An 11,550-nucleotide genomic window follows, 5' to 3' on the forward strand; every position below is an offset into this window, starting at 1 on the left:
GGCTGTTTGATTTAATCAAACCTGCCTATTGTCTCTATGGATAGATATGAGGCCGTAGTGGTGAAGCGACCTCACCCTACCACACAAAAGCTACCTCTGTGCAGAGACTGCACACAAACGCTGGCTGACAACACAAGGCTGGGGGATGAAAGGTCTCCTCAGTGTTTGGTGACAGTTATTACCCTCTCCACTGAAACCAAATACCTGTGGGCCCTGATAGCATTATCTTATTGTGAGGCACACTGGGGGCCAGCCTGTAATCAGGGTCTGGGCCTTGTTCTCCTCTACAGGTTTGATGCCACCACCTCCTCCTCCTCCTCCTCCTCTTCTTCCACACCGTGAAGGTTTTAAAGGAATAGCTGAAATTTTGAGGGAATCCACTGACTTGTATTCATTTCTTTTCATCTGAGAGTTAGGTGATGCGGTGATTTAGAGGGGATTTTAAAGGCCGTCATGTTCAATACCAAATCAACAGAGCAACTATTTGTTGTATTCAACTTCAGGTGAAAAATACAATTGCATTTCTGACAGGTTCTTGATGGTGAAATGATAGCTAGGTGTGCAATGTGCACTTTATTTACAGAAGCAAACACTGGTAAAAAAATCTCTCAAAATGATCAATAACAAATTATAATGTCAATTTACTGCGCTTGCTCTTTCGACGATGGCTGGTGAAACAGCAGACTGACACTGAAAAGAAGACAAAATAGGCAGAGAGGAGAAAAAAAAAATAAACAGGAAAGTATCAGGAAAGTATCAGAAAAGGAAAGTGTCTGTTAGTCCCATTTGAGACATAAGAGGTTTAGCCATGAGAATCCTTAGCAACACTAACCCCAGCTTCACAGTAGGCCTGATCAGATTTATATTACCTCCACTGTAAGTAAATAAATAAATAAATCTGATCTGGATGATGTGCATTGTTGAGTAACTGTTGCACCAATGCCTGTGATTTCAGTTTAAAAAACAAAACAAACAAACCCAGGAAAACTGTTAATGGAGTCTGTTAAAAGAAAGCAAAGACGGAACAAGAGCACCGAAGTATCTCCAAATCTTTGATACCACATCGTGGCTCTGTGGTTAGTATCAGCACTACACACAGCAAGAGGGCTCTAGGCCTGAATCTCAGCTCTTGCTCTTAAGTAAATGTGAGATATGCAAGTTTGGTAATCCGAAACTCCAAATCGCCCACAAATATGCACATATTTTCACGCATTTAGATACATGCTTGCACTCCCTTGGGTAAATTTCAACGAGCTCCACAATGACCAGATGACACATAGCTGAAAGCCCACTCTCTTGTTTCTTAGGAAATGTCTCAAAGATGGCCAACATTCAGATGCTGCAGCAGTTTGTTTTGGGAAAGGAAACGCCAGTGTATGAGTAACTAACATCCTCAACCAATTCCTTAATTGCGCAAGAGATGAATTTTAGAAATCACTTTGAATATTTGGACCTTGTCCCGTACTAGTGAACAAAAGTAAGCATATCATAGCCTATGCTTTCATTCATTCCCAATTATCCTCTCAATCAGGCAGATCCAGCAAACAAGGCCAATCCCAGCGCTTGCACACACTATAACCAATGTTGAGAATAAGGGATTCACGGCTCCGTAACGTATTAGGGATACATTTGTTTCTATGCTAGCTCTGCTTCTGTAGCCTGGCTCGTTGCTGGTAACCAGCTTTTAGTCTGGGCAAAACTCCAGAGTGATGAAGGAGGTTGATTAACATCTTCAAACTTCTCTGAACTGGGCCTTTTATTTTTCCTTTACAGACCAGCAGATTAGCTCACTGCTCGACAACAACGCTGAGCAAAGTCGCTACTTTTAGCAAAAGAAGTGTTACCCTGTGTACAGACGGCACTGTCGGTTTCATGCAGCGAGATTTTTTGCAACGTTAGCTCGCGAACACTTTCCAACAACTACACACTCGTTATGTCACACACATGCAACACACAACGCATCTTCCTTTAAAGGAAACGGCTCAGCAGGTAACGCAGACGGTGAAGTACTTCCGCACAATAAACCTGCTCGAGTTTGGCTTTAGTGTAGGCCAGTCATAAAACAATTACAAAAGGTTGGGTTTGGCTTGAACCCAACCCAATATGACCCAAATAGATGGACTAGGACGCCCCTATTAAAAACAGAAAAGCACACCAACTTTAAAACTGTGGACAAATTAGTTTTGTATTAATCTGAACAAGATGATCGCTTTTTCTTTGTTTTTGAACTTATTTGGAAATAAAATAAATATCCACTGCAGCATTATCCACTGCTCCACTGCTCCAAAAAGTCTTTCATAACAATCTTACCAGTGGTTTTAAGTGCAATAAAAGGCTTTAATTCACAACGAACACATTCCCTATAAGGAAGTACTGTATGTGCATTTCCCATAATGAAAGCACCATTTCAATACTAAAAGTGGTCATGCAGTGTTACCACTGAGCCAGACGTTGCTAGGTGCATCATAGTCAGACTTTGCCCCTGGGAATATCACCAAAACAAAAACCAGGAAAACGACCTGTAAACTCGGTGTGTAACTTTATACATGATAATACATTTGTTCAGTCATCACCACTCCCTACAACTTACAAAAAAATGCTGCATGTTTTGTCGCCCTTTTAACTCTGTCACCTCACGCTAAGGAGCAACTTTCAAAGCGTTTGTCTCGGGATAACTAAGTCGCACACAAAGTCATTAATGAAAACCTTACCCACAATCTATCTGATGACAGCTGTGAGCCGACTCCTTCAGGTGCACATTAAAATCATTTTAAGTCCATCAGAGAGAGCAGGTGTGTTTATACTAGGCTAGGATCCTCAGTAGGCATGCAAGCTCTCACCACACTGATTACACTGAGCTAAATATGGCTTTGTGCTAACACAGACAGTAGGCCGATCAAAGCCGTGATGTCAGAGGGGAGAGGCGGAGCTTACGGGCCACAAGTCAGGTGTCTGCTACAACTCCAATGTTGGACACCAGCTTTCTAAACATGTTCCTCTGAGCACTGAGAGGAAGACAATATTTCATGGTGTTGTCCATGAAATAGCAAGGTCAACAGCTGTTCCAGTATTTAATTATAGGTAAGCTCTGGGACACATTACATTTAGAGTACAGTATACCGATTTAAACTGCCCAGCGGCAGAAACGTAATCAGATCATTACTTAAGGAGACACTATAATACCTCACTGGAACAAAAATAATATTAAATCCCACGTTCAAATTTTTTATTCATTTTTATACTCATCAACAGAACGGCATCAACAAGTAGTTAATTATTCAGAAAGTCCAAACACATTTGCTCAGATTTTTTTTAATTTGATTAATTAAGTAAACTACAAATTAAATTTATAAATACCAGTAAATGTAATACATTTTAATACTGACTGTTGGTTATACAAAACAAAACTCTAATGTTTTATTGACCAAAATAATTATGTGAACAATAATTAATACTTGATTGACTAAATTAACTAAATAAACCTTAGACACTATTCTTATTCAATGGTATGCTATACAGCAGGAGTACACTTAAACTGAAAATGAAATTTCCTTACACCAACTCATAACAGCAACTACACACCGATACACCGATAAGAAAACATAATAGGCAATAACAATTTGCAGTGTGTGTATAAAAATATATGTATATTGCATCCCTATTGGTACTAAATAGGGCGTATGGGAAGAAGCTGTTACAGAACCAGGTAGTTCTGCTCCACATGCTGCCAAACCTCTTCCCAGAGGCCAGCATGGGTGGCTGGGGGTTTGGTTGATGTTGTGGGCTCTGGACAGGTGGCGTTTTTTGGCGTTATGTCCACACCCTAATGAGCATCATAATATACTTAATGCATCAAAAGTAAAAGTGTGCCTTATGAAAAATTATCCATGTCACTTTAATGATGAAAGTTAATTTTAAATTCCTTTTAATACTGGACAATGTAACTGATGAAATCACATCACATAAGCCGATCACATATTTCATGTGAACAATATGAATCTGCACTGTAACTAGGAAATATAACTGCAGTATAATACTGTGACAGATATATATTTGGGAATCTGAAAATGTGGCCTGCGTTTCTCAGTCTTTGCATAAAATTTCAAATGATTTTGTCTTGTCAGCTGATATAGAGCGAAATTCAAAATTCGTTTCCTTTTTTCATGCCTCTCGGTGGTCAAACAAGCACAGAAAACTGTCCTTCCTTCAGTCTGCTACACACCACCTACTCAGACGTCTTCTCTATTTTCAATGTTGCAGTGACTGAAAAGTAAACGCAATCTGTTGTCATCGTTTATGAGCACCAACTTCAACATGAGTCATTCAATACCAGTCGCCATTGTTTGAAGTACACTAAGAAACTCAACAAGGCTGACTAACCACCAAATACCATTTCAGCGGCATAAATACTCAGTGATGTCAAGCCTTACATACCCATATACACATACTCATCCTGATTAACACACAGCAGACAGAACATTGTTTTTTGACAAATAGAGCGTGGTCAGTATATCGGAAGTAAAAACACTTGAGCTTTCTACTTTCTGGTCCACAAAACAGGAACAAACGTCAGCTTTGTCTCATTTCCCTTCTTTATATCTGGTCTTATTTGCACCTTGCACCCATATGACATGTGACGCCATCCCATTCACAGGTAGGAATTACAAACATAACCCGCATAATGAAATCAGATCGGTATGTAGACAGGAGTGGACATCCTCCAGATGCCATTAAATCCAACAGCAAATACTCAAGCTGATATGCGCCTCACGACCCAGTTTTTTTTTTTTTGCACGTCTCTATTTGCATCGTTAAATCTGAGCCCACCGTCTCCTGTGTGCTTGCCGTTTGCATCGTGACGGGTCAGTACACAAAGATTTATTTCTGTCTATACGACGACTCTGAGAATTTGCACTTAGTCATTATTGAGGGCATATGCATTTGCAGAGTTATGAATTAACAAAAGAGGTCTGATCTGATCAAGCAGACATAAATAAATGTATTTTGTAGAATGCATACACAGGCAGGAGCTGCTACTGTTATTGTACTTGTTTACAACATGCAACAACCATGCTGCCTACGCTGGTATTGGAGAGTTAAAAAATTCTTATTATAAGCCACATTCCATGGAAACAAAGTTGCCAAATTTTAGAGAAAGCCAGTCCTGGTTATGTGGGCACGTCTTTGTATCACCACAGGCACATTAACAATTAACAGCAAAAGTCTGCTTGATCACTTCCAGGAGAGTAGAAACACTGCTGCAGGGCACAAAGTTTGGACGAGCTGCTGAGATGGCTGCTGTTTTGGAACAATGAGTGCGGCTGCTGTTTGGCGTGCTGAGAGGATTCCAGCGATTCCAGTCTTAACAAAAACTAAGTCAAGGCTTTATTGTGAATATCAGCAGGGAATTCAGCCGTCGCCCTCCCAGGCATACCGAAACCTATATCTGAGACAGCGCTACATGATGAACTAGTACCTGTAAGACTTCCTCTAATGCTTCTATTCTATAGTAAATGCGGTGTAATTACAAGGCCGACACTGTGTGTATACTCCATCATCATTAAATTAGGGGGTTTGCGAAGATGAGAAATTGGCTGGGTTCAGCTTGGAGCCAGCAGAATCCTCCTGGAAATTTACAGTTCTCAAAACAGGAGGCCAACTCCTCTTTCATTTGTCTCTTGTACTGGAGCTAAATACATATTTCTGACTTGGACGGCCTCACAAGTGAGCCGACATTTTACTGGGAGAGACACAGAGAGCAGACTAATACGCTTTTGTTTAGTGGAAACATAGCGCAGTCCTCTCCTGATAGCTTCACTGCTGTGAATAAAAATGTAATTGTGGATGGATGTTTACTGGTTGGCAGTCTAGCAACTCAGCTGCAGCTCGGTCTACTGACTTTCCGTCGCTCTGGTTAATAACATCAGCTGAAGAGATTGATATCTCGAATGACATACATAGTTTCAGATGTATTTATATGCAAAGGGTGTGACTGAAAATGACATATCCAGTTATTGTTTCTCTAACAATGCAATGACACGAAAATCTGGATTACACAATTAAAGGTGATATTTAGTATATCTAGGTTAACTTATGTACGCCTTTAACCATTCTGATGTAAGTCTGCTGCATCTGAGACGTCTTTGAGGAAGTTAGCTCAGAATAAAAACTGAAAGAGGGAGGAAACAGTTAGACAAAAAAGATAAGTACAATCTGAATCTTTAAAGTTAAACCAGTATATCTCGTTTGTTTCATCCGTTGAAAATGTACAGTTGTGGTTTAAGGCGTAAGTCACTGGTTATGCTCTAATCCGTTTCCCCTACTGTCAGTCTTTATGCAAAGCTAGACTACTTGGCAGCTTGCAGTAGTTTGATATTTACTGGACACGAAAGCGACGCTGACCTTCACTTCAAATCCACGCCAAGACAGAGCATACAAAAATTTGCTAAAAAATGTGGAACTAATCCTTTAACTCTTTGCATGCGCATTGAATTTCACAAACACTCGTGACCAAAATTTGTGTGGTTATCCAAACAACAAAGTACTTATAAAAATGTCTTTGCCCTACACTGGTTACATATTCTTCTTCTAATACACAAAAATGTTTCTTTGGTTATAATAAGGGTGCATTGTGTCTGATACTATGCTAACTTAGTTATAAGACAGTGGTTACCTGGATCAAAGCTGCTTTGCCAACTGAAATAATAAACCTGACAGAATTAGCTTGCTGTTAATGATGGTCTTTTGGCTTTGAGAAGTTTTGCAGGTATAAAATAAACTCCCACAAGGAGGACATTCGGGTGCAACTCCTGCAAGGCGGTCTGACCCACTAGAACAGCATGTACTAAAAGCTAGTAGCATGATACCACTGTCTGTCCAGATGGCCCTGGGGATATTTGGGTTTGAGTATGAACTGCTCACAGTGGTATTGGACACCTCCAGAAAAGACGCTGTCTGTTCTGGTTCTATTCGAGGGGTTAACAAGAGAAGTGAGCTCCTGTGATCCTGAGAAACAGAACGAGACCATGGCATCAACGCAGTGAAGAGAAGCTTAGCTGAAGATGTTAAAAGATGCTTCATTGACACAAAAAAATACTTTATTGCATTACTCCTGCACTCAATGCCAGATAAAGTGTGAGGTCCATCTCTTGTGGATAAGTTCAATGTTTTGAACCTAATGTTTTTGGATGTTGCCTTTAAAGTAGTATCAGTGAATAAACTCCCTGAATTTACTGGGCTGCCATTCAGTGGGCAGAGTCTACGTAGAATATTCCAGTATAGCTGGCTGTCAAAGAGCTGATAACGCACTGGACACCCCACATCACTTTAATACAACCACTTGCCAGTCCGGAACTAAGTTAGCTAAGACAGATCTGACTCTGAACTCTCTATTTGAGTTCGAGTGAAAATTTAGCTACTGCTAGCTGAAGTGTTCCTGTAAATCTGACGCACCGCAAGAATAAGAAGTGTCAGGAAGGAGTCACGTCAGGTCCATTTCCACCTCTCGCACTGTCACTGTCCTCTGCACAATATAACATGGGGATGGTGAATAGCTGGCCTACATTCATAGGCACTGACTCATTAATACGGGCCAGTCCCACAGTGAAAGGCATCCACAATGAGACACAGAGAAGGCAGATGACTGGGCTGCTGGACGGACAGCACAGCCAGCCCTATTAAGTCAACAACGACTATAAGTAATCTCTGCAAATACTTGTTCAAAATGTTTGACAAGCAATGACCCGTGAAGAGTGTGCAATGTCATCTATCCTCACGCCATCTCAATTGTACCTTTAAATTTTGCTGTTTATGCTTACTTTCCTTCAATTTATGGTTACAATTTATGATGAAATATTAGCGTGGGTTACAATATCATTTTTTGCGGGTGTTGTGATTGCAGGTATTAAGAAAGCGTGAAGTCACTTGTCAGATTAGTGTTGATTTTGAGGCAAGAGGTAATCTTGAAAGAAACTGGAAATATGTAACACGCCGGATTTTTTACTGTTCCCCTTTAGTGTCTGACTCTCAGCTGACTCGGTCTGAGCAGACCACTGATCGGTCTCACGGCAGCATTTTGTACTCGGGCTCAGTCGGAGTGGGATAAAGTCCAAAGTAACCCAGGAAGTGAAGAAGATGAGGTTCACCTCGAGACTTCAGAGCAAACCCATGGGTGTGTTACGACATGGGAAGCCAGAAGGCAGCCATGTTTATGCGCCTGTCCCTTTGAACGCGGCTCGAGTGGGTGAGGTCAGGCGGGTGTAAATTAATTAGAAGGCTACTGTTTTTGCTTACATGTGAGCGGACCTTCCCACTAGCATGAGAAACAAAGCATGAAGTGAAATCAACTCTTGCTGCAAGGACTTCCTCCGTGAAAAAAAAAAAACAAACAAACAAAAAAAAAAGCCTTGAGGGAACAGAAACATGTCCTTAACAACACTTTATGATGAGCTTGCTTAATGGAGGTTTTATTTGGGGTATGGTCTGTGTAATTATTCCTATATAGACAATTAAGGCAGGTCATTATTAGCGTTGAACAATATAACTGCTCATTTTATGACCTTTTATGGTGATTAATCTTATGAAGCAACTCTATTTTCCCCAGAAAGACATGGTAAATAAAGCAGAAACCTTTTTTTTAAAAGGCTATTTTCATGTCACACGTGTTTCTGTGTGCCATTTAATAAAGTTTTTAAATCTCCAACAACTTTCCATGCTACCTAGAGTGCTTTTGGTGATGTTAGCATAAAAAAACACAAGTTGCTAGCTTACTTTAAACAACAAAGACTAGTTGTTAGCTCAACTTAACATCCCAGAGCTTCTTTTCTTTTCTTCCAGCTTTTTCTTTTGTATCGTATCATCTCAGACTGCTGTCTGTTCTTGCTCGCTGTCTCCGAGTCCACTGAAACGTGAGAAGTGCCCACATTTGGCCCTGCAGGCTCAGTAAGAGGATGTCATGGCTACCAAGCAACAAGTTTAAAAAAAAAAAAAAAGCAGCGCCTAGCAGCCATTGAACAAGTTGTCTCAAAACTGAAACACTGAAACATTACAGTTCATAGCGGGCTCTTACCTCCAGCAGCTGTTGCTCAGTGAGAAGAAGCGGAGGCTTTTGAACGCATAATAATCCTCCTAATGGATGAAGTTGCACTGTTTTTGGAGCTGGGGCCGAAAACGTCCTTTGTTGAAGGTTTGTTGTGCGGTGGATGTGCGGCGGTGAGGTTTTTTTTTCTCCCCCTTTTCTTCCTCTTCTCCAACTAAAGTCTCCCTCGTTGTGAAACACTACTGACTTTTCTTACAGTTGTTAGTGTTTCCCAGGACAACTCAAAGGGAGGAGTCTGCACGAGGACCGACTATCTCACACAGGCTCCACTTCTTCCACGGGAGTTTCTTCAGGAGGTCACTTTCGGACGAGGGGAGCCACATTAACAGTCGAGAGGCAGGCCTTGAAAACAACTTGAGGGTTTTTAAAAAAAAAAACATATATATATACATTTACAGACAACTTCATGTGAAACTTTGACTGTACTGCACGGCGAGAACGTATCGTGGTCGTAGTTGCTCCTCGGCGTCAGGATGAAGCTAGCGAGATGTTAGTAACATCCTGTAAGCGCTTTTCACAATTAAACACCCTCAAATAGGCTTTACATAAATCCTAAAGCTGGCTGAAACAGGAATTAATATGACAATTTCTTTGTTTTGACTCCTTGTCATTTGACTTATTTTTGTTGTCCCAATTATTCCGGGTTTGCATTTTGTGTCTTAACCTTTAAAAGGACAACAGTTGCTTCAAATCACCACAAGAAGGACAATTTTGGCCGTGTGTGTGTATATATATTCTGTTTTCACAGTGTTTGGTCCTATCAAATATATAGTCAGTGTCCCAACTACATCTTCCAATAGCTGTAGCTGCTAGGTCAACTTGTTTAAACTTTACGATGCTTTTATTTTGAAAGTCAAGCTTCAAGCCACAAAAATGCAGCCAGCAGCTGCTAAGCAGTTGACTGATAGCTTATATTCCACTGGCAACAAAGATAAAAGTGGAAATACATATTTAAAAGTTGTTGTGCATTTAGATCACTTTTATTTTCCAAATACAGGGACCTTTGTTTGTCATCCCGATTCACGCAGGCTTTGCTCTGTTGCAGCCGCAGAACAGTTTCCACCAGCTCTGCACATTTCTCCACAACTGTGACCGTTAACTGCTTTATATCGAGCTCAAAGAGCAACTATAAATCATGTCTTCTTGAAATGCTTTAATATCACTACACAGGGATTAAAATGCATTAACTTGTACACAAGGCTTGTAAATTGTGTCTGTACCAATGTCATAAGAAATGCAATTGCCACTGAGTGTGATACGGGTCACTGTTTACAACATACACATTTTGTGAATTTGTAGGACAAAGTCTTAGTTGCTTTTCCTTTTTCTTTAGCTTGATATTTTATCTTAGAGTGGTTGCTGTTTTGAGCCATGTGATCAGAACTGGATACTACAGCCAGCAGCCATTAAAGAGTGAATCACAGATACTTGCGTTGTGGTGCAAACATCAGGTATGTGTTTGTGGTACACCGAAGGGAGGCTTCATTGCTGTCTCATCTTGACTGCATACACCTTCCAGGCAGAGGGGAAAACAACATCTTGTGGTTTAAACTGCCCTCTGCTGGTACAGAAGGCCTCACTGTGCAGATATGTGGAAGGAGGAACACATTTTGTGCTCTACAATGGTCCAAGGATGCCGTTTGAAATCTTGATCACATAGAGCCATTAGATGTTGGAAAAGGCTGTGGTTTAAATGCTTGTATCTTTTTTCCACCAATTCAATGTTTTCTATACTTCCCGTGTCGAGTGGGAAGAAATTAAAGACAAGACCTTGTGTCATACTCATAAATGGTACAGTGTTCTGAATAACCTTACTTTTCACTATCTTTCTACTGATCTGAAAAGGATCTTTCAATCCAGACAAGGTTTAGCCAGTCAGATTTTTATAAATACAAGTTTCCTTCAGGCATCAACAAACTCAATTAAATGCTGTGTATGACAAATCCAAAAGAGATAATACCAACAGATGTGTTTAAAATACAGCCTTTAACTGCGTCTTTTGTGTGAGGTGAACTCAACAGAGCATTTATTGTGTGGTTACGAAGAAAACATTGGTTTTCAGCTGAGCCTTGCAAGCATGTGAGCCCACACTTCCGGATGAAGTCACTGTTAATAATGTCAGAGTGGCCCGTAAGGCAGGAAAGAGGGACTCTTGATGACGTATTTCCCCCCCCAAAAAAAAACATTTCAGCTTCTACATTTTGACAGCTCAACTAAAACTCCACATTGGCTGCTGGTCACCTATAAGGACAGACTGACCCATCAGTGTCACGCACACATTTCTGAGTAAGTTCAGCAACTCAGAATCCAGGTTTGTGTCTGTTTCACTCCATTCTCGGTGCAGATTATCTGCTGTTAAGGATCACAGCTGTGACTAAAGCATTATTGACAAATCACACCACTCTGCCGCGTTTTTCAAGTAAATGTCTGGTGCCAGAAATGGAAAATCACAA

The 11,550-nt window shown here is 40.6% G+C and overlaps 1 protein-coding gene across 1 annotated transcript in view; it reads right to left on the reverse strand.

Moving 5' to 3' along the window:
* akap13 (A-kinase anchoring protein 13) overlaps window positions 1–9,602 on the reverse strand; it is a 100,061-nt gene extending 90,459 nt beyond the window's left edge. Inside the window, exon 1 of the mRNA XM_084541950.1 lies at window positions 9,068–9,602. The gene's annotated coding sequence lies outside the window, so the exon portion shown is untranslated. The remainder of the gene's footprint in view (window positions 1–9,067) is intronic.
* Window positions 9,603–11,550: the final 1,948 nt, after the last annotated feature.

Source organism: Chelon labrosus, assembly GCF_963514085.1.
Source record: "Chelon labrosus genome assembly, chromosome: 3".
In the NCBI taxonomy this organism is placed as follows: Eukaryota; Metazoa; Chordata; class Actinopteri; order Mugiliformes; family Mugilidae; genus Chelon; species Chelon labrosus.